The following is a 20,168-nucleotide window of genomic DNA, read 5'->3' as shown; positions in this document are numbered from 1 at the left end:
ATGCACAAAGTGTTTGCTGATACTCATAAACAGACTGAAAAATGTAGCCATGTCTGAAGGATAACTGCTGCATAGTCAACTCAGTTCTGCTCTGCCATGCTGCCAAGCAAAAAGCTACTGCTGTCACTTCAGACCAGCTCAGCATAAGATTGATACATTGCTACCAAGATTGAACACAGCACTAGATCATTCATTTCTCACCTCAAGTTTAAATACAAACTCAAGTTTGCATTTCTACAGGAGAAAAAAAGGAAACAGTGAGAATTCCCTCTTTAAAGCAACTGCTTCAACATCTCCATTAGGGAAAAAACGTCTCACTATCCTAAAGCATGGCAAAATCAGTCAACTCTCCACCCGTCAAACATCTTGCAAGTAATGAAATATAGATGTTTCATCTCAGAAATTCATCTAGTACTGTGCTGATGAATATCTATCCAATGTCCACACAACTGGGTCTCTTCCAAATTATGGTATTTTCTGATTCTCAGAGAGCAGCATTATTGCAATCACATTTGCCCAATAAATAATGGTAAGAATGAAATGTCCCCAACTGCACATTGTGCCAGGTGTCATACTATCACACAAGAAGGTAATATCCCTGAGCAAAGCATTGAAGAAAATCTTCATGAAAGACAAATGCTCCATCTGTGTCAAGGTGTGCAATCCCAGCAGATACAAACCAGTATGCAGTTTAACTTCTTTGGCAGACAGGAGAGCAGTGAAAATATCAACACACTATTTTAAACTGCAGCTCTCATGAGAGATCAAAGATCTGTATCTTGCATTAAAAACACAGGAATCTTGGTATATGGGATAGAGAGTTTATTTTACCCTTCGAAAGGCAGGAAATTAAAGCAACTTTTCACCATTGAGTCAGCAGCACCCAGTTTGGATCAGGGGTTTACAGTAACCATCACCACTGTGTGAATGACAGCAGCAGCACCTCAACCCTGCCAGGACCAAAACCACTATGAACAAAAGCCAAGCAAAGCGTCAGTTCTTCAGACTGACAACATGGGGCTCTAGTCTATCCTGACTTGGGCACACATACAGGAAAACTATCACTATCTCAGATACGCCAACTGCCCATAGTATTTCACATTTGCTACAAGCACAGACAATTAATACAGTACTTGTGAACTAGCTTTTTCTCAACAGAAAAGTAACAAGCACACATACAAGAAACAGCTGAATAGCAAGATTTACTTGAGCATCTTTTCCATAAGTTTAAAACCTACATTTGGGGTAGTTTTTAAATTCTGGTCCAAAAGCGTACCAACACAGCGATGTTTCTGTCTACAGCCAAAACAGAACCTAAACATCTATTCCAAAAAAAAAAAACCCAAAAAAACCCAAAACCAAACAATAACAAAATTAAAAAAAAATCCCCAGTTCTGTGAGAAGAAAGAGCAGGTCTAGTAACCGGCTGATTCTAGAAGCTGAAGTAAATAGAGGCCATCCAGCACAGTCAGGTATGATTGCAATGCCATGCAACACAATGATTTTACATTTGCAGTATCTGAGAGGAACACACTGCCTAACACAGATATTAGTATTACTTTGTTGACTGAGATTCAAGCAAAAAGTTCAGGGATTACCCTGGACTGCCTGAGAAGTCAGTGCCAGATTGCATATCACTCCTGTGACAAGGAGCTTCTCATCTCACTACCTCGCATATGGACGTAAAAGCATTTTAGGAAAAGAACAAAATAAAACATGAAATTAAAGTACTCTAAGACATGAGAAGGAAACATTCAGTAATCACAATGCCATTTCCACTAATTAGAAAAGAATGCATATAGTCAGTCCCAAGCATGCAATAATCATGAATTTTTATTGTATAAACATCAGAAATAAGTTATTAGTTCTTTTTATTTAAGCCAAGAGGTAATTATTTCTGTTGTCATTTGAAGCTTGAGGGGAAAACTGAAATTGTGTAGAATCCCATGGTTGCAGGAAGAAGGAACTCAATAAAGAGTGAACTAAATTTGCCATCATGAGTGTTGCCACCCTGCCAGATGCAGTGAAGATGAAGCTTTGAAAAGTACACTATAGTTGGAGAATACATGACACACATACTCAAACATTTGTATGCACACATACTTATATGAGAAAGCACCACACACCTGTTAATCACCAGTTCAAGTTTAAAAAGAACCATCACATCTAGCACTGACTACACAGAAGGGCCAACAACAAAAGATGATGTTTAAGAATAGAAAACTGAAAGTCTATTACGACTGCTGTTCTACAACTCATACACAACCAAAAAACCATCTGCATGCCCTACATGAAATTACACATCTCTGAACAGCAGTTTTCAGCCAACAGTTCCTCAAATAGTTTTGATGAAAAAACAGTAGCAGACAAAAATAAAACCCGTTACATTTTTACAGAAAATGTTACTTAAGAGCTGCAGATAGGTCATCTCTTCCAGCAGTACCTACTGCTCAGTTACTCATCACCCCTGAGCAAAGAGAGACTACCACCCCTACAGACTGGCACAGAGTGAATCATGTAAGAGCACACTTATCCACTATGGGAAAAATTAATCAAGGCAACTGACCAGTGAAAGTATGCTGAGCTAATATTGTCCACTTAATGGCTGATTATGCCTAAAGTATGTAACACTGCATATGGATTCTCTGGTGGAAAGGATTATTACACATGGTAATCCATGGCAGAGAAGGAGAGACAAATGGATGGGGGGGGCACTGTATCCACAATTTTCACAGATATCAGGGGAGAAAAAGAAAAGATAAAAATCAATGCCTATCCATATCCTGAAATATTAACTACAACCTCTATGACAGGCTGAACAAGACAGATTTTGAAAACCACTAACCATTATAGTTACTTAGGAAGAGAAGTCACAGACTGCCTCCCCAGAATTTGTGTGAAGTTATAATGTGTATCTTACATCAGCCTAATAATTTTCATAGATCTGTCTCTTTAGCTACCTGTTACTGCAAAATACACTGCCATTTTCTTAGTGGGCACTCCAATCACTAACTTTCCTTAACTAAGTCTTTTAAATTAAAAAATTCAATATACATGCCAAACAAATTCTTTTGTGCAGCAATTTGATGAACACCAGTTATATGAAACAATAGGCACCAAATAATTTTTTTTTAATTAGTTACTATACAAAAGGCCAAATTCCTTCAAAGCACAGAATCAAATCAGACACACACTACCCTGTTTTAAGGGGTCTTAGATGTAAATATTCCCAGAGACCATAACCAAATGATGTCTTGAAACCCTAAATGCTGTACCATCTTAACTTCACAGAATTAGGCCAGTATCAAATATACTTTAAACTGGCATCATGTGTCACTGTCACCAAAAGAAACAGACACACCCTGCTCCCCTTACTGCTCGCTTCCATCCCCATCTCTGCGCCAGCACAAATGTTTGTGCAGCAAACTGATCCAGCTCCAAGCGAACCCTTCCCTGCCTGCCCCTCCCCCAGGTTAGTTCAACCCTCAGCCCAGCTCACCACATAACCATAGATGTGTTTCCTGCACAAAGGAGGAAGCAGCAGAGCAGGGGGAAGCAAACAGGACCATGTTTTTCGATGGTGGAGCTGGCCTGTGCCAGCTGTATGCCAATGCAAAGCAGAGCAGTGGGCTGAAGGCTGGAGTCCTGCAGCACCAACAGATGTGTCTGCACCAGCCCCAGGCTCGGGCCTGTGCTGTGCCACTCCTGCCCTTCCTCTCTGGGATCCCACTCCTCTGACAGCTGTGCAACTGCCCCGTGAGTCGGCTCAGGGTGCCAAGTCAACTGAAAAATAATTCTACCAAGAAAAAAAAAAGGTTGCTAATTTTCAGCCAGTACAGGTTCGAGAACCAGTTCCCAGGGCAATCCCTACCAGCACAAGGAAGGAAGAGACGAAAGGAGCTGGGAAGGTGGGAGGTCAAATTTTTATCAGCTTGGAATGCTGTGGAAACATTCAGACACCACCACCACATTTTAAATTTCAACTTGCCTGCACAGCTGAATGTGACTATTTTAATCATTTTTTTCCTAAGATTAAACTTTATTCCAATCTTTGCAGGAGCCTAAGCAGCCATAGTCTACTTGGGCACAAGAAGCAAGAAGTGAGGCCAGTTCACTACATTAACCACTTTTACCCTTCATATTCAATACAAAAAAAGAGGGAGATTTAGTTTCTTTAATTAAATGATAGTTTTACCAGATAATTGTTTTAAACATCACTGATTAAGTGACCTCAGATATTTGCATAAGAAGAACATACATGGAAAAAACAACTGCAGTCATGTTAAGTATTATCTTAATCACAATTTAGTACTTTCAAGGAATTTAAATGGTTATGGTAATTAAAGCCACCTAACAAACCTCTCTACACAGAAGTGAATTTCATCCATTATTCAAAAAGTTGTTTTGCTTAAACTACAAGTCCCAGTGATCACAGAAACGAACAAAATCAATTTCAATGAGGGCATATCAGACACCGAATAAACATGGATGTAACTACTTTCAAGCTAACTTTTGAACAACAAAGTATCATAAATAGGAGTACAGACTGTTAACAATCTTTTTAGCTTATAAACAATGGGATTTATAACTGAATGGTTAAATTTAGCAGAGAACTATTTTCACACAAAGTAAATGTATGTCTATGTTCATCCAGTTAAAGAAAATATAATCATATCAGCTCAAAAGATAAGACCTAGCAACATTACAGTTCAAGAACTGAAGTGCAGAATCAGATGCTTTTTCCTGAAAACCAGTCCTCCCAAGTGCCATACATTAGATTTTTCCAATTAATGAAAGTCTCTAGATTCTTCCACAGACTACCACCTGCCTACAGCAGCATTTTATAAGATAACTGATCTTGTCTTTAACAGAAATTTCTTGTACGACAAAAAAATGTTCCAAAGTACTCTGCCTATAAAAATTCTAGAGAAATAAGAACCGTTCATTTTTACTACAATTCACCACCAGCACTGGAGAGAAGACACTGAACTGCAAAGTGAGCAAAACCCTGAAAAGCTATTTATACATTCATACAACCACTGGCACAGTGTTTCAACCAGCATTTTCAAAGCATTCTTGGCATGGAAGTAAATAAACTCAGGGACTCTCTGTCAACGAATAAGGTTCTTAATTTCACTCCCTTTATCAGCACTTGGACCTGAACTGGTGATTTATACTGATACAGGCTTTTTGTGCTGTTGAAATGCCCAAGGAAAACACAATGAATTTCCCTGGCTGTTCTACTGATTTCAACAAAAAAACAGAATGCGTAGTGGATCTGAACCTTTATATCTTAATACCAAGCCACTTTTAACAGAGCAATAAGTCTTTAAAAATTAGTTTTTCATTTTGCCAAATACAAATACACTGTAGAATCAGCAGAACAGATTAAATGACAGGTTCATGATATGGAATTACTGCTAATGTTACCACCATTAAAGATTTACTCAGAGAACTCTTTTTGCTCATTATACTAAACATCACTTTGTCACTAGGCCTTAAAGAGAAAAAAAAAATCCAGAAATATTTAAAAGTCACAAATAAAATGCTTATTAAAAATATTAGTATCGAAGCACAGTTGGCAATTTTTTCAAAAAAATTACTAAAATATATCTTGATTTCTACTCTATTTCTTCATTGCAATAATGGCATTACTTTCAACTCACAATCAAACAACATCCTAGTGATTTCTAATTATAGTTATCACATCTTATGCAATGACTTTGACCAAGATGCAGCGACCTGGAAGATAAAATAAACATGCATTTTTCTTTCCAAATTTCAAGTTTAGATGAGCACTCAAGCCAAATCAGTGCTGAGACACCTTTTGATGTCTGTGTGTCTTCAGATCTATCCTTGCTGCGTTTACGTGCAGCGATATGTCACAGGAAGGGCACTTTAAAACGACGAGGAAGAGAGCTCGGTATGGCTTTCATTCATAGGCACAGCACCCCTCCAAGGGCCGGCAGGGCCCCCTCCCCTGGCGGGCTCTGCCTGCGGCTCCCACCCCGCTGACCCCACAGAGCTCTCCATTACTCTCGGGGTCCGCACCTCGGACGCCCCCGGGTTTGCTCACAGACGTGGAATAGCAAACGTGCTCGTCTTGGCAGGCATGTGACGGACGCAGCTGGCCTAGAGGAAGGTGCGAGGGCTTGACAGGTGACACGAGATGAGACACAACCACCAGACACGCCGAGCAACGAGGAGGCGGCCAGGCAGCCGGGACCGCTCCCCGCGCCAGACGTGCCTCCACACAGCCACAGCAGGGACAATTTATCGCCTCGTCTTTTGTTTCTAAACTCGCGCTCCGCTCGTCCACCCCCGCCCCAGCCCCAGCCCCAGAGTAAGGCAGCGATCCCCCTCCGTGCCCGGCCTTCCCGGCCCAGGAGCAGCCCCGGGCCGGAGCCCCCCGTGCCCGCGGGGGCCCGGCCGCCACCGAGCTCCGCGCCCGGACCCGCGGGAAGGAGAAGCGGGTCCTACCCGGGGCACGTCCCAGCCCGGCTCCGGGGAGGAGCCAGACAAGGGGCTGCTCCGGGGCCCGGGGGCTCCACTGAGAGCGGGAGGGGGCGGCAGCGCAGCCGGCCAGGCACCCCGCGGGAAGGAGCCGGGGGAGGGGGCGAGGAGCAGCACCCACCTGGGCCATGAGCCCCGCGCTGGCCGCCGCGCCGGGCCGCCTGTGACGGGCGAGACGGCGGCCCCGCGTCGGGCCGGGGCACAGCTGCGCCTCCGACCGCGGCAGCGACAGGGCCGCGCTCTGGGCCGGACCCTGCCCGGCTCCGCTTCCGGAGCGCGGCACGATCGCCTTCCGGGGCACCCGGGCGGCCGCGGGGCTGCGCCGGCAGCGGCGCGGGGGCGCCGGGGGGAGGCGGCCGCGAAGCGTGTCTTACTGGTTCCTCAGGTTTAAAATAAATAAATAAATAAATAAAGCTGTATTTGCACGCACAGCTCGGGGAAGAATTGGCTCGGTTTGCGCTCGCTGTTGTAGCACTCGGTGTCTCGCTGTTCCTTTGGGCGCTGCCGCGGTGACTCCTCACCCACAGCTGTGGGAGTTGGGCTCTGTTAGTAAGGTGTTACATGGGACTGAGCGCAAAGGCTGGCGCTGTGCACATTACAAACAAAGATACTGCACAGCTGATGCGGGAAACGAGGACCGGAGGAGGTGCCACACCTGTGCGGGTTTGTGGAAACGCTTAACACTCCTGTGCCAGTGGAAAAAACCCACAGGCTGGATCTCGCTCTCGCTATCTCCGTGTCACTGTATCTGTATCCCTCTTTACAGACCGATAAGTGTGACAGGTCCTGGACCAGAGGACACTGTGATGTACAATGAATCCTGAATGTGTAGGTTTTGTCCCAACATACACATTGCTCACTCTGAGCAGCCAGCAGCCTGCATAAAATTCAGCTTTGTCTCTTCATGCTATCCACCTCCTTTGGCTGAAATCGAACTTCTGACCTCTTCACCAAACAATGCCTTGCACCCAGTTGTTTCTCAGAACAGGTCTGTCTATGTCTCTGACTTTCTCAGGAGTTGTGCACCTCCTCTTTTGACTCTATTTCAATCAGCTCATAATAAGGAGAATAGAAAATGTTGCTGTCACTGTTGCTCACTTTCTTCCCTTCCCTGGACAGTTACTGCTTTGTAGCAGAAATGTTGAAAGCAAATGGATCACAGTACTCCACTATCCTAAGATTCATCTAATCTGTAGGTTATGTGAGAATCAGCTGAAAAAGCTGAAGTACATGCAGAAATTTTTTTCAGATGAACATGCTAGAAAGGTGATATAGTATATATAATACCTGGAAGGAAAAGGGTGGACAGAGCACAACTGTGATTTAGCATTTGTACCACCACAGCTGTTGGCTCCTGTGCGTGTGAGTCAGGACCCAGAGGACTAGATGGATAAAGCAGAGCAAGTGGGATTTTCCTATGTCTGAGTCATGTAATAGGTGAAGTCATGTAGCAAAGACTGTCATCTAACATACGGTATGTGCTCGTATGCCATAAACATGGGCTACAAAGCAGTGGGCTGTTCTTAAACATCTGCAGGATTCCTTGTGACCTTCCGGTCACAGAACTTGCCTTAAAGTCTGTTCAGATGCAGTTGTTGATCCCGATCTGTGAGTGCACATTCAACTGAGTATTGTGCCTTGCAATTTTTTCCCTAGTCTTTTCAACAGTGTCTGGATGAACAAGGAACAAGGTTTTGATGCGTCTCTTCTTCTGGGTCGTTTATTTATTTTCTCCTCCCTCTAGCCTTCACTATGCCTTCACCAGTTCATTTAAATGGCTGCACTTAAATTATGTCAGGATTTGTATTAAATTAGGATAGTACTGTGTCTCTTTGACAGTCAAGTTCTACATCTTCGTCAGAGGTGAAGTGCTGTGTTTGTTCATGTGTGAAACTGGTCATCCTTACTGTTTACCTGAGTGTTACCTGACCCAGCTCACTCAGATTTACTGTCAGACCAATTCAATATTTAGATACTGGAGCTGCACTTTGTGGCTGTTATAGATCTTTCCCCAGGGCATTTTCTTGCTTCTGGAGATCTTGCTGTGTTGCAATTGTGAAATTCCTGGTGGGAATTTCTGTTCTGTTGTTGCTCCTTCTCATTCGCACTACATAGATGTTTTGGATCCATGGCATGTTTGCTGCTGCTGCTATCTAGAATAATTTCTAGCATCCCAAAAAGAGATTATTGCAGCTCTGTCCAGATGCTGCATCAATTACAAGTCTTTCAAAGATTACATAGCTGCTTACAGACTTCTGTAAAATATGAATTTTTATTGCTTTAAGTCCTTTGACGGCATCTTCATTTCTATTAGATCTTACTGAACTTTCTTTATGTCAACTTTGAAGTCAAAAGCCTTCTGTGTTGTTTCACTATAGCTCACATTCTCTCTTTTTAAAAATCAGATGTTGTCACCATCTTTAAAGCTTTTCCATAAATATTTCATCTGTAGATAAAATTTATACAATTATTATTTGGTAACTAAACTTTTCAAATTGTTTGCTTCAGTATTTCTTTATATGGTATTATACAACCACTACAAGGTGTGCTAAATGCATGGCTTTTCTGAGGCAACAGAATTAAAAAATTAGGTCATACAAGTATTTTGAAAATATTCTTAGTATTTTAAGAGGGAATAAATTTGAACTGCATCAGATACATGAATAGATTGCATTTCCAGAAATTCTTATTGCACTGTCCTAAGGTATTTCAGTGTTGATTCATAGACCACTCTTGTTCCAGATCCTGAATTCTTACAAGATGATACCTGAGATGTTTTGGTGCCTTTTATAATGAAATTTGGACTCTGCAGATCAAGTGCTTTTGCCCTTGGCCTGTGTTGATTCAGGCAGTATTCAGTTCTGTAAGCAGGAGCACGGTCCAGTCACACACATTTTAACAACAGATTTTTTTCCCCTGTACAGATTTTTCCCCTGCACTGGTGAGGCCTCAGCTCAAGTCCTGTGCCTGTTCTGAGCCCCTCACTGCAGGAAAGGCTTGAGGTGCTGGAGTGTGTCCAGAGAAGGGCAACAGAACTGGGCAATGGTCTAGAGGGTAAGTCATACGAGGGCAGCTGAAGGAGCTGAGGTTGTTTGGCCTGGAAAAAAGGAGACTCAGGGGACACCTTATTGTTCTCCACAACTACATGAAAAGAGGCTGTAGTAAGGTGGGAGTCATCCTCTTTTCCCATGCACCTGGCAGAAGGACAAGAGAAATTGGCCTTAAGCTCCACCAGGGGAGGTTCAGGTTGGACATCAGGAGGAATTTCTTCAAGGAAAGTGTTACTAACCATTGGAATGGGCTGGCCGGGGAAGGTGGTGGGGTCACCAGTGCTGGAGTTCAAGAAGTGACTGCACTTCGTGCTGTAGTCTGCTCGACATGGTGGTGATTGGTTACAGGTTGGACTCCGTGATCTTAGAGGTCTTTTCCAACCTTATTGAGTCTGATTAACAGTTTTCTGTTTTCTTATTTATTTTGTATTCTTTCTTAATATCTGGACCTGACAAAAACAGGACTCTTGGGGAATAGAATGCCAGATTCTGCATTCTGTTTCTGCAGTTTCCTTTCATGTGCTGTTCAGAGATTGATGGCAACAAACTTCTCAAAGCCATGAAGTGGAGACTTATACCTCTTTTGTTCATGAACTTTGGAACATTTTGTATTTCATGTCTTATCCTGTCTCTGAGGATAAGTCTTTTCTGACCAGTATGAGATATGTCTACACCAGCACAAAGCCTGGATGTGTTTTTGGAGATGAATATGGACTCAGATCCTTAATGTTTCAACTATAACTTCTACTCTTGCAGTAAACATAGGAGCATATACAGTTTCTCTTAAAAATAAAATCGTAGCAACAGCCTCATGAAAAATCAGAGGAGTTTGCAGTCACTTTGTTTTGTAATACAGAAGGCCTTTGACATTCCTGTAGGTGCCACCTAACACAGCTATAGGTGAGGGCTGTACTATAAACACTCTTTCCTGGTTTATGACTGCTGTGGAAGCAGGTTTCTGGTTGAAATGCAATGCAGAAGCTTGTGCACTTTCTCTGCTACCTACAGTAATTGTATTCTGACCCACACTTTCCAAAATCCATTTGACACTAACAAACCCTTCTTTTTAAAAATTAAAATGCACACATTCAGACTATGAAAACATTTCAGAAGCTGGACAAAATTCACAAAGGGATAAAAGTGGACTTAGTGTGCTAGCTGAACAGAATAACTCCAGTCATGTCACATGCTGCATCCCCTCATGTGTAGCATGTTAAGTAGAATAACCCTTTGTATATCACATGAAGAAGTTTTTGTTTTCACAACCAAACAAACCCCCTGCATACAGTAAGGGTCATACAGCAGCTACTTATAGCCAGATCCTGCCCTTCTTATGAAAGCACACCTCCACAGTACAGTTAATATTTGGGGTTTTTTCAGTAGGAAGTCAAGGTTGAGCTAGTTTAAACTAGTAGTTTACTGCTTCACTGAGTATTGTCATTAGTTGTGATTTCACTTAAAAGTGAAAAAGAAAGTATAAATTCAATAGTAAATAAAGGTGTCTTCCGGCTGGACATTTTAATTCACATAGTGAAATTTTTCCTGAAATGACTGCTGGAATATGACAAACTTTCTGCTCTCACAGGGAAAAGTGGAGCAGACCTGTTCATTCAGGAATTCTTCTGATGGCTGTTTGTATTGTAATTTGGTTTTCCTCAGTTTTATAAATTGTCTTGTCCTTGTACCAATAAACCGCTGACAAGGTTAAAGGATCCATGTGTTCTAAGTAATATTCTGTGAAGGACAGGGTAGTTGTGACAGTCGGTCAGTAAACTTCTAAAGATAATACAATGAGTTGCAAATATGTATTTTAAACTTAGGTATCTCCTCCGAGCTTGCTGTCTGAGGTATTATGTGTTTTATTCTTAGAGATGCTAGATATTTGGTCCTTTATCCTTTGAATATTGAGAGCCTGAAAAGCATCATTGCAAGTGAAGCTGCTTTTTGGGCCTCACAAGTACATATACTAATTCATTTCTTCTCAGAAGTTAATGTTCTGTGTAACCAAATTGAACAGGTTTCATTTTCCTAAAAAGGGCTGTCATATGCAGTTCCTGTAACTTCTTGGTGATTGTTTCCCCGGAGAACCATCAGTTTGTTGAATGTACACGTCTCTTTCCAGGTTATTACACTTGTAATAAACAAGTGGGATATAAATCTAATTAAGGGCCTCAGAACTGTGTACACTTGGCTATGTGCTATGTACAAAACAGTGTCCAAAGAACACCATCACAATGGCAGACTTTCAAAAATTAGGCAACTTGTGCAGCTGTGTTTTTTACTTCCTTGTGGGCACCAAATATGATAGAATTAGGTTCCCTATCATATGGCATTTTTATATTTTGTGACTTTTAGGGGACAGAATGGAGGCCTCTCACAGGAACAAACAGCTGGTTATTTTAAATCTCTGCATGCAACAAGTGCCCTTTGCCTTATTCATTTAGTGAGTAAATACTTAGATATTCTCAGGGCATTTGTCATTGTGTTAGTTGATACTTCATTATCATTAGTGGAGTTATGCCTGTGCTTCTTTGGCAAGAGAAGCAATAGAGCTTCATTTTGCTGACAAGGAAATGTGGGTTAGGTCTGCAGCAGGACTTGGTACTGCACAGCTCAGATTTGTGGGAGTAAACACTGAATAATCTTGGTGCTGGGTGAATTCAATTGCATCTGGTTCTCTGTCTATGTGGTTTGTGAGGGAAGCAAGTGGACAAACAGGATCACTTGGGATCCACTCTGAAAAAGATGCTGGCTAAACTTTCCACCGTGAAATGCCATCTATGTGACTGAAGTCACAGTGACTGGGGAATAGTGCTAAATAATCTTGGCAAATGCTGGGCCTGTGTCAGTTGTCCCCCATGAGCCAGTATTACAACTGCTATTGGAAAACTTGTGGGTGGACTGTGCACCTTTGCCTCAGCCATGACAGTGCTAATTCAGGAATGTTAAGTCCACACTGAAGTTCATAACCAGGACACTGACAAACACTCCATTGTGCCAACACAGCAAGTGTTTCAGTGTTTCAGTGCAGAGGCAGAACAGACAGGCACATACAGATGCAAAATTTAAAAGTGTCCCTCAAAATCCTCAAAATAACAGTTGGAAGGAGCTGCTTGCTCCACTTGGAGTTCATGTCAGTGTACTTTTTTTGCTAGACACCTTTTATACAGAATGTCCATAAAAGTCTGGAGGAAGCCATCCTGTCCTTTTCCTGTGGTTCAGTGATTAGAAAGCCTGAAATTCACCTGTGGGCAAGGTGGAGTTCATTTCATCCTCAACCTGTGAACTTATAAATTTGTATTTCCACATACTCTGGGTGTGCTACAGCCATCATACAGTTATTACAGCTTCCTTCAGCTCTGAAATCAATCCACTGAAATTGTTTAATTGATCATGTGGGCTGGACTTTTAGGAGTAGAGTTAGCTTGCTGGGAGGTACATGTGAAAGCAGTCAGAGATGTTTTGGGAACATTACTGAGGAAAGAATGTATGGAATGTAAGCACCTTCATAACTGGAAAACAACTGAGTGAGAATTTTTGAGACAGTAATTTCAGATTTAAGGAACATAAGTGTTCATTTTCAGCATCTGAGCCCTCTTGTTTGAATAGGCAGCAAGACTTGTCTCAGGTCACAGAAGCTAACCAGTGACAGAGAGGTGGGGTGAGGCTTTTGCATACAGACAAATACGTCAGACTGTGGAAAAATCAACATGGGTTTTCGTAGATAGAGGAGCTTTGTCATAATTATGAAGTTCTTTGACAAAATCAACAAACTGATAAACCAGGGTGATACATTCATTGTAGTGATTTCAAAAGAGCCTCTGGCACGGTCTCTCAGCAGTGCTGCTAAACAGTACTGGCTGTCACAGGCTAGGAAGGAAGCCTCTCCTGTGAATTAGTAACTAGCTGAAAGAGAAGGGTTAACAAGGTAGCAATAAATAGTCATTTTTTACAATGTGGGAGAGTAGATTGTACTCCCACAGGGATTCATGCAGGGACCTGCACTAGTTAGCATACTCAGAAATGGTCTTGGAAAAGACTTGAGTGAAAGCAGCAGCACAGTTTGCTGCTGATGCAAAATCCTGTGCAGTAGTCCACTACAAAGCTGACAGCAAGGAGTTTCAAAAGGATCTCCTTCTGCTGAACTGCATGGGTGTTGGACTAGAAGTGGAGATTTGGTCTAAATGTAGAGTAATGCAGGCAAAACAGATAAAGGAAATAAAAGCAAAGCAGTGCATTAGTAGCTAGTAAATTGAATGGAATACAGTGGCCTTTGGTTCTGGTTTTCCCTAGCCAATGATTTACAAAAAGCTGAATATATATCAAAAAGGAGTGCTGTTCCTGACCTGTTCTTTCTACCCTTGACTGTTTAGTTCTGGTCATTAAGTCCAGAAGCGAGTTAGGGATACTTGTGTAGCCCTGTGCAGTATGGCCATTTGGCAGCTGATATAGGACAGAGACACTGAGATGGTCAGGGGGCTGGAAAAATGGTGTATTGCTTCAAGGAGGCAGCTACAGGAAGAACTTACTGCTTACTGCTGTTGCCCTCATGGAAAAATGTGCCAGATTCTTCTCAGAGGTGCACAGTGATAAGTGAGAGGGAATGGACGCATCCTGCTAAGTTCTGCTTAGATTCAGAGATTTGTGTGTTTCTCTTTCTTGCTCTCTTTCTCTTTTTCAGTCTATCTCTCTTTCTGTCTCTTTCTGTCTTTCTTTCTATCATGAAGGTGATCCTATATCATAAGATGTTGCCAAGAGAGGCATGTGACCTCCTTCCAGGGAGATACCCATTTTGACTAGACATGTTCCTGAGCAATCTGGGCTGACTGGCCCCACTTTGGGCACTGGCTTGTCCTAAGTGCCTCCAGAGGCCCATTGCAACCTATGGCTTCTGGCTTCTTCAGGATCCCATCTTAAGATGGGATCTTATCTTATTATGTGCTTGTGCCCTAAGTATACATTATTTCAGATGGCATATTGGTGACAGAAGTGGAATGTATTTGCTCCAGGTTAACAACTACATATTAAAACTCAATTCAAGAACATTGTGGGGCTAAGACCCTTTGGATTTGGCATGAACAAAGCAAGAGTCAGCTGTGGTGCTTTCTGTCTACTGGCTTGACAAAGTATTAAAATACTTTGTAAAATGTCAACAAGAGGAATTGATTGTCAGGGTACAGCTATAGCAGGAGTGGTACTGGGGAAGAGTTAACCTGGCACAGCATGTGCTTCCATGTGACATGATGTGTTTGTGTAGGTACACATTCTCTGGATCAAGCCTGTCTCCAGAAAGAAAGTCAGTAAAAAGATGTTCTTCACCCTGATATGTCTAACTAGGGTCAATGCTTCTTACTACTTGGGCTAAGATCTTTGAAAGGTGAGATAATGCTGTTTGTGGCTGACTGCTTCTGTTCAACACCTGGAACGCATGGCATGAGCAAACAATTCAGACTACAGCAACACTCAAAACTGCCCATCACTGTTTTCTCCTGTAATAAGAACTTTTCTTTGTTACCTGAAAGTCCTGCCACAGCTCAGCAACTTAACAACCGTGTGTTCATCAGCAATACTTATGGAATAAGCTGAGTCCTGTAGTTTTAAAGAACAAATGTACTTCAACTTAATTACAGTCAGGCCTGAATAAAAATTAAAGGGTTTGCATGTTTGTTAGTCTGTATGTGGGTAGAAAGGCAGTGAGGTTAAGATAATAGTCTCAAAAATGTATTCTCAGAAAACATTTAAAACCACAGCAGGGTGTGATTGTATGCAAATAAGTATTTTTGCAATAGCAGATTAAACACCTTATGGAATTTGTATGGAAAACTGCATGCTTGTACTTGATGTAAAGTATGATTAAGCACCAGTGTGTGGAGTTTTTGCCTTTGGTCAAAAATTAAAGCAGATTTAAATCAATCAATGGGGGGTTTTTTTCAGTCTTTTCACAGTGTATATTATAAGTTATGAATGGTGACTACTGGAGAGAAAACACAACTTTCTTCTTGGGTCTGCATTGTTACAATATGTCCTGCTGTAGTTTCCAATCAGTAAATGCAGGGCAGTAGCAGAAAGCCTGGTGATAACATGGTAACGTGTAGGATCTGAGACAGTGAGGGAAGAAATTTGGCAAATGGATGTAAACTCTTACTAGAATAGCTCTGACTGTATGTATTTTGCATCAGCTTACAGACAGCTTTTCATGAATGGGTGAATGAAGCATTTCAGGTTCCAGGACTACATTTGAATAGACTTTTTTCATGTTCAAAGATTGTTGAAATGACCCTCAGGCAACCCGGTGCCTTTAGGGGCAGCAGGTACCTTCTCAAAAAGCTATCCTTAGCAGTAGTGGAAAGACCTGCATGGTCACAGGCAGATAATCGCTGCTCTACTTGGTCATTTGCATAGCTAAGGGACATGAAAATAGTCTCCAATGTTAACTTCTAATCTACATTACATACCAGAGCTGTGTATCTGCCTTCCTGAAACTCCTTTCTCTTACACAGAAATTAGTGTGTCCTGTGCAATGAGAGTGATACCATGGCTTTTCCTAGAAAATTGCCCTTTGCTATGCGCAGGAAGAAGTTTAAAGGAACACTTAAAGTTGCAACCTGAATTTTTTTCTCCTAGCAGTGATAGAACTGATTTAGTAAAATCAGATACAGTGGTGATTGTTTTAATCCCAAGTTTCCTGTCTGGAGTAGAAAAAATAAAATACATTACTTCAAGTTAACTTTTTTTTATAAATAGTGACATAAATTGGACTCATAGTGATGTGCAGTTTCTCTGGGATGGATATAGTACTTCAGGAAAAACATAAAAGCTTCTCTGAAGAAGTCAAATTATCATGTTGAGAAACAGTAAAACACACTCTCTGTCTTCCAAAACAATTCTGCCTACTCAGCAGTAAATCTACAGAGGGAACCCAAGCTCACAGTGGCAGGATTACGCTTCTGCCTCTTAATCATAATTTGTTAGTGAAAGCAGTGGTCAAAGGAAGTGCAGGGTCAGCTCTTCTGAGCACTGGTAGAGCAGGCTTCACTCTCCCTCATTCATGTGCCGTTATCCCACAGACTCCAAAATCACATCTGGACATGAGTAGATGAGTAGATAATCAAGCATTCGGATTTATACAGACAGGTGCAAATTGGAGCACTCTGAAAGGTATCACCTACCCTCCCCTGGAAGGATCTCAGCCCTACTTAGGGAAAGGCTCGGTTTTTGAGGCTGTTGCTGAAGTACTGATCGTACCCTGATGTTTTAAGAGGGGAAAAGCATAAATGGCAGGTGTGGGTTTTTTTGTTTTTTGTTTGGTTTTTTTTTTTTTAATTTCTCCCCATCATATTAGGAGTGGGCTTCTTCAGAAAAAAAAGAACCATGTGGGCAGAAACCCTCAAGTGAAGGTAATGGGCCATCCAAAGTGATGAACCACTCCAAGCCCTTCAGAAAATAACTTTTAAAGTTAGAGTTGAGACAGCCAATGTAAAAGTCTGTGGAAATAACTTTGGGCATGTTCCCTCAGAAGAGGCATAGAAGAAGAAAAGGTGACTTGTGACAAAGCAGAATTATTGGTAATGAAATGTAAAGCTGTTTTTACACTGCCTCATTTTGCAACCAGCATATTATTTCTCTCTTTTAGGACTGCCTAAGTTCACACATAAGCCAGTGGAAGCAAACTACATAATTGCTTGAAACAAGGGAAATAAAAGCAAAGTTGTTAATGTAATGATATTTTAAGCAATAATTATTGCAAGCAGAAATAATTAGATTTCCCTTCAGTAGCATATAATAGCTTACATTTTAAGGCAATTTAGGGACAAAATCAAAATATATACCAACATTATTCCCTCATGCAGAAACAAGTACGGGGAAGAGTCTGAAGGATGGAGACCAAGGAAGCCTTGCTCATAAGACTTTTCCTGAAGCAGTTTGGTTCAGGTGGGACTAACTAACTCTATTAATAGAGATTTGCCCAGTTGTGTTAGTTATTCCCCACTGCTTCACTGCTTGCAGGAGGAGGGAAAGATGACAGAACAGTTTTTGCTTTAATAAAGCATTTTTTTAAAAAAGTCTTGTGTTTACATCAAAGAACCCCAAAGAAACAGGCCTTCAAGATGAAGTGAGAAAAGGTGAAGTTTATGAGCCTGCCTCTTGGTGCAGTTCATTGCACTGCTAAGAAAACTTCTGCCCCTCATGACAGAGAGTTTCATTATGTCAGGAGAGCCAAACTGGTAACTGTGGACCATAGATGCTCTTTTGATGGGCTTTTCCTTCTCTCTCTGTCACACTCTTGGCCTTTCCTGACATGTCCAATTAGCTGCTGTGTCAGAGCTCAGGGCAGAGCATATTCTGGTTTTAAATGAGACCCACTGATCAGCCCACTGTGAAGCAGCCTGAAGTATTTGGGGGTTTTGTTCTGCTTTCAAAATTGGTGGGTGCAGGATTATTTTGTCAAGGTATGAAGCAAGATGCTTAGAGTTTTTGTTCTTAAGTTGTTGGTTTGTTGTTTTTTGTTTGGTTGGTTTTTTTTTTCCCCAAGGCTACTTAATTCTGTGTCAAACGTGTACCCACTTCAACTCTCAAGCAGCCTTTTTGCTACAAAGGGTAGATTTTCAGAGTATTTTTGCTCTTTTTCAATCTCTCTTTTTTTAAAGCCATAACAACATTTTTCATGCAAGTGACTTCCTGGAATACTACTTCTTTTAAAATAAGTCTGATTTGTTAAAGATGGTGAATTCATGGACAGCAGTTGCTTCTCTTACCCACAAAGGTCAGACTGGCTTGTGCTGCCACAGGATGAGAGCTGAGCTGCACTGAATGCTTCTTCAGATCAAAGTGGATGAAGGGTATAATTTTAGAGCTGAAAGACATTGCTTACATTTTGAGTAAAGAACTGCAATTTATTATACCATCCATCCTATATGGCCCATTCAGATTGCAGGCCTTCAGGCTGGAACTCTGCCTGTGCATTTTACATGTGCAGTATTCTCAGGATACAATATAAATAATAATATATCATCAGTGAAGGGAAGAGCCCAGTGGAGCAATCTACAACTGAGTGAACCTTTCAGAGATTGTGGAACAAGGCCAGCATTACTTCAAAAACATTTCTTTTTTCACAAAGTCAGTCAAATGCCTAAATTAAAATCCCACTCAATTGCTTTGGTCTTATCTGATAAATTATCTGTGTGTTCATTTAATATGCCTGTCATGCATTTTATCTTTATGCTTCATTTAAATATGAGAAGCAAACACATTTTATATAGTTGTTATTCTCCAATTACTACAAAAGCTTCTTGGAATCTTTGATCATGAGAATGTTATTTCAAATCCAGTTCTGCTTCACAATTACAAAGTGTCTTCACTGAAGTTAACTTGGATGCAATTCTAACCCCAGTAGAGTAAACCACAGTCAGTCCTCAAAAAACCAGGTATGACTATGGAGCAGCAAAGAGATCAGAATGAACCCAAATAACTGAGTTGATTTATGTGGTGGTGGGGTTTTTTAGACAGAAATTCCAAACAAAGCTGTAATGATAACAAGAATCTTATGTGAAACATCAATGATTTAGCATTACATGGCATTTACAAAACATTATTATTAAAATACAGTAGATCAGCAAATTTTATTTTTTGTATCAGGGATACTAGGATAGAGGTTCAGCCCCAGAGTTTTGGTTTCTTAGGGGCATTTTTACACAAGGCCAGAGAAGTGATGCAGGTATATAATGGCTGCTAACCAAGTTCAACAGGCTGGAGTGCACATCTATTCAATGGTCACAATGCATTCAGATTTCTCACACAAACTGTCTCTAGATTTAAGTGAGACTGAAGCTAGCACTCTACAGTGTCAGATAAAGCTCAGGAAGTAACAGCAGCAGCAAAATCAAGTTACACTGCTTTTTGTCCTATAGATCATTTCTCTAGTATTCCTTGAGTGGTGAAGTAGCTGTATCATAGAACTGAGGAGAATGATGGAGCTTATAGAGGGGCAAATCTTTTGGAAAATGTGTAAAATAAAGTGCAAAAAATATTTTTACTGCAAAGTCAACAAGAGGGCATGCAGTAGCAATGGCTAGGTGACAGACTGACAAGTGGTTTGTTTAAATTTGTGTCTAAATTTGTGCATAGGGTATCTTTGGATTTCCAAAAGCCTTAGCTTAATACCTGTGAAGTTTTAACTTATCATGAAATATAAAACATTATTAAAGTGTCCTTTCTACTATTAAAATGTGGCTTTTTCATTTACTGATTTATTATCTTCATTCACCAGAGGTCTGAATGAAATTCATTCAATTCACAGGGATTGAAGATCAGGTTTATTTAATGAAGGACCAAGCATTTCCATCTCCAAACACAGAGGCAGAGCAATTGCAAGCATTTAGTACCATATGGAGTCAGATTAAACTATCAACAAAGTATTTTCAGACAGTGAATCCATGAAGAGTTTTACTGCTTTTCTGTTTTAAAATACACATATTGTGTCAGCCTTTCCAAAAAATAATGATTTTGCTTCTGTCTTTTATCCCTGAGGGGAAAAAGAATATTAGAAAGAATTCACAGACTTAGAAAAGCATCTTTATTCTCAGCAAAATGCACAGGCATTAGGAC

General features: G+C 41.1%; 1 protein-coding gene across 1 annotated transcript in view; it reads right to left on the bottom strand.

The window, feature by feature from the left end:
• FRS2 (fibroblast growth factor receptor substrate 2) overlaps positions 1-6,780 on the bottom strand; it is a 48,763-nt gene extending 41,983 nt beyond the window's left edge. The window contains exon 1 of the mRNA XM_039703866.1: positions 6,635-6,780. The gene's annotated coding sequence lies outside the window, so the exon portion shown is untranslated. The remainder of the gene's footprint in view (positions 1-6,634) is intronic.
• Between the last annotated feature and the right edge of the window lie 13,388 nt (positions 6,781-20,168).

Source organism: Passer montanus, unplaced genomic scaffold (genome assembly GCF_014805655.1).
Source record: "Passer montanus isolate IOZ18808 unplaced genomic scaffold, ASM1480565v1 scaffold17, whole genome shotgun sequence".
Lineage (NCBI taxonomy): Eukaryota > Metazoa > Chordata > Aves > Passeriformes > Passeridae > Passer > Passer montanus.
This window is presented reverse-complemented; position numbering and strand designations above follow the sequence as displayed.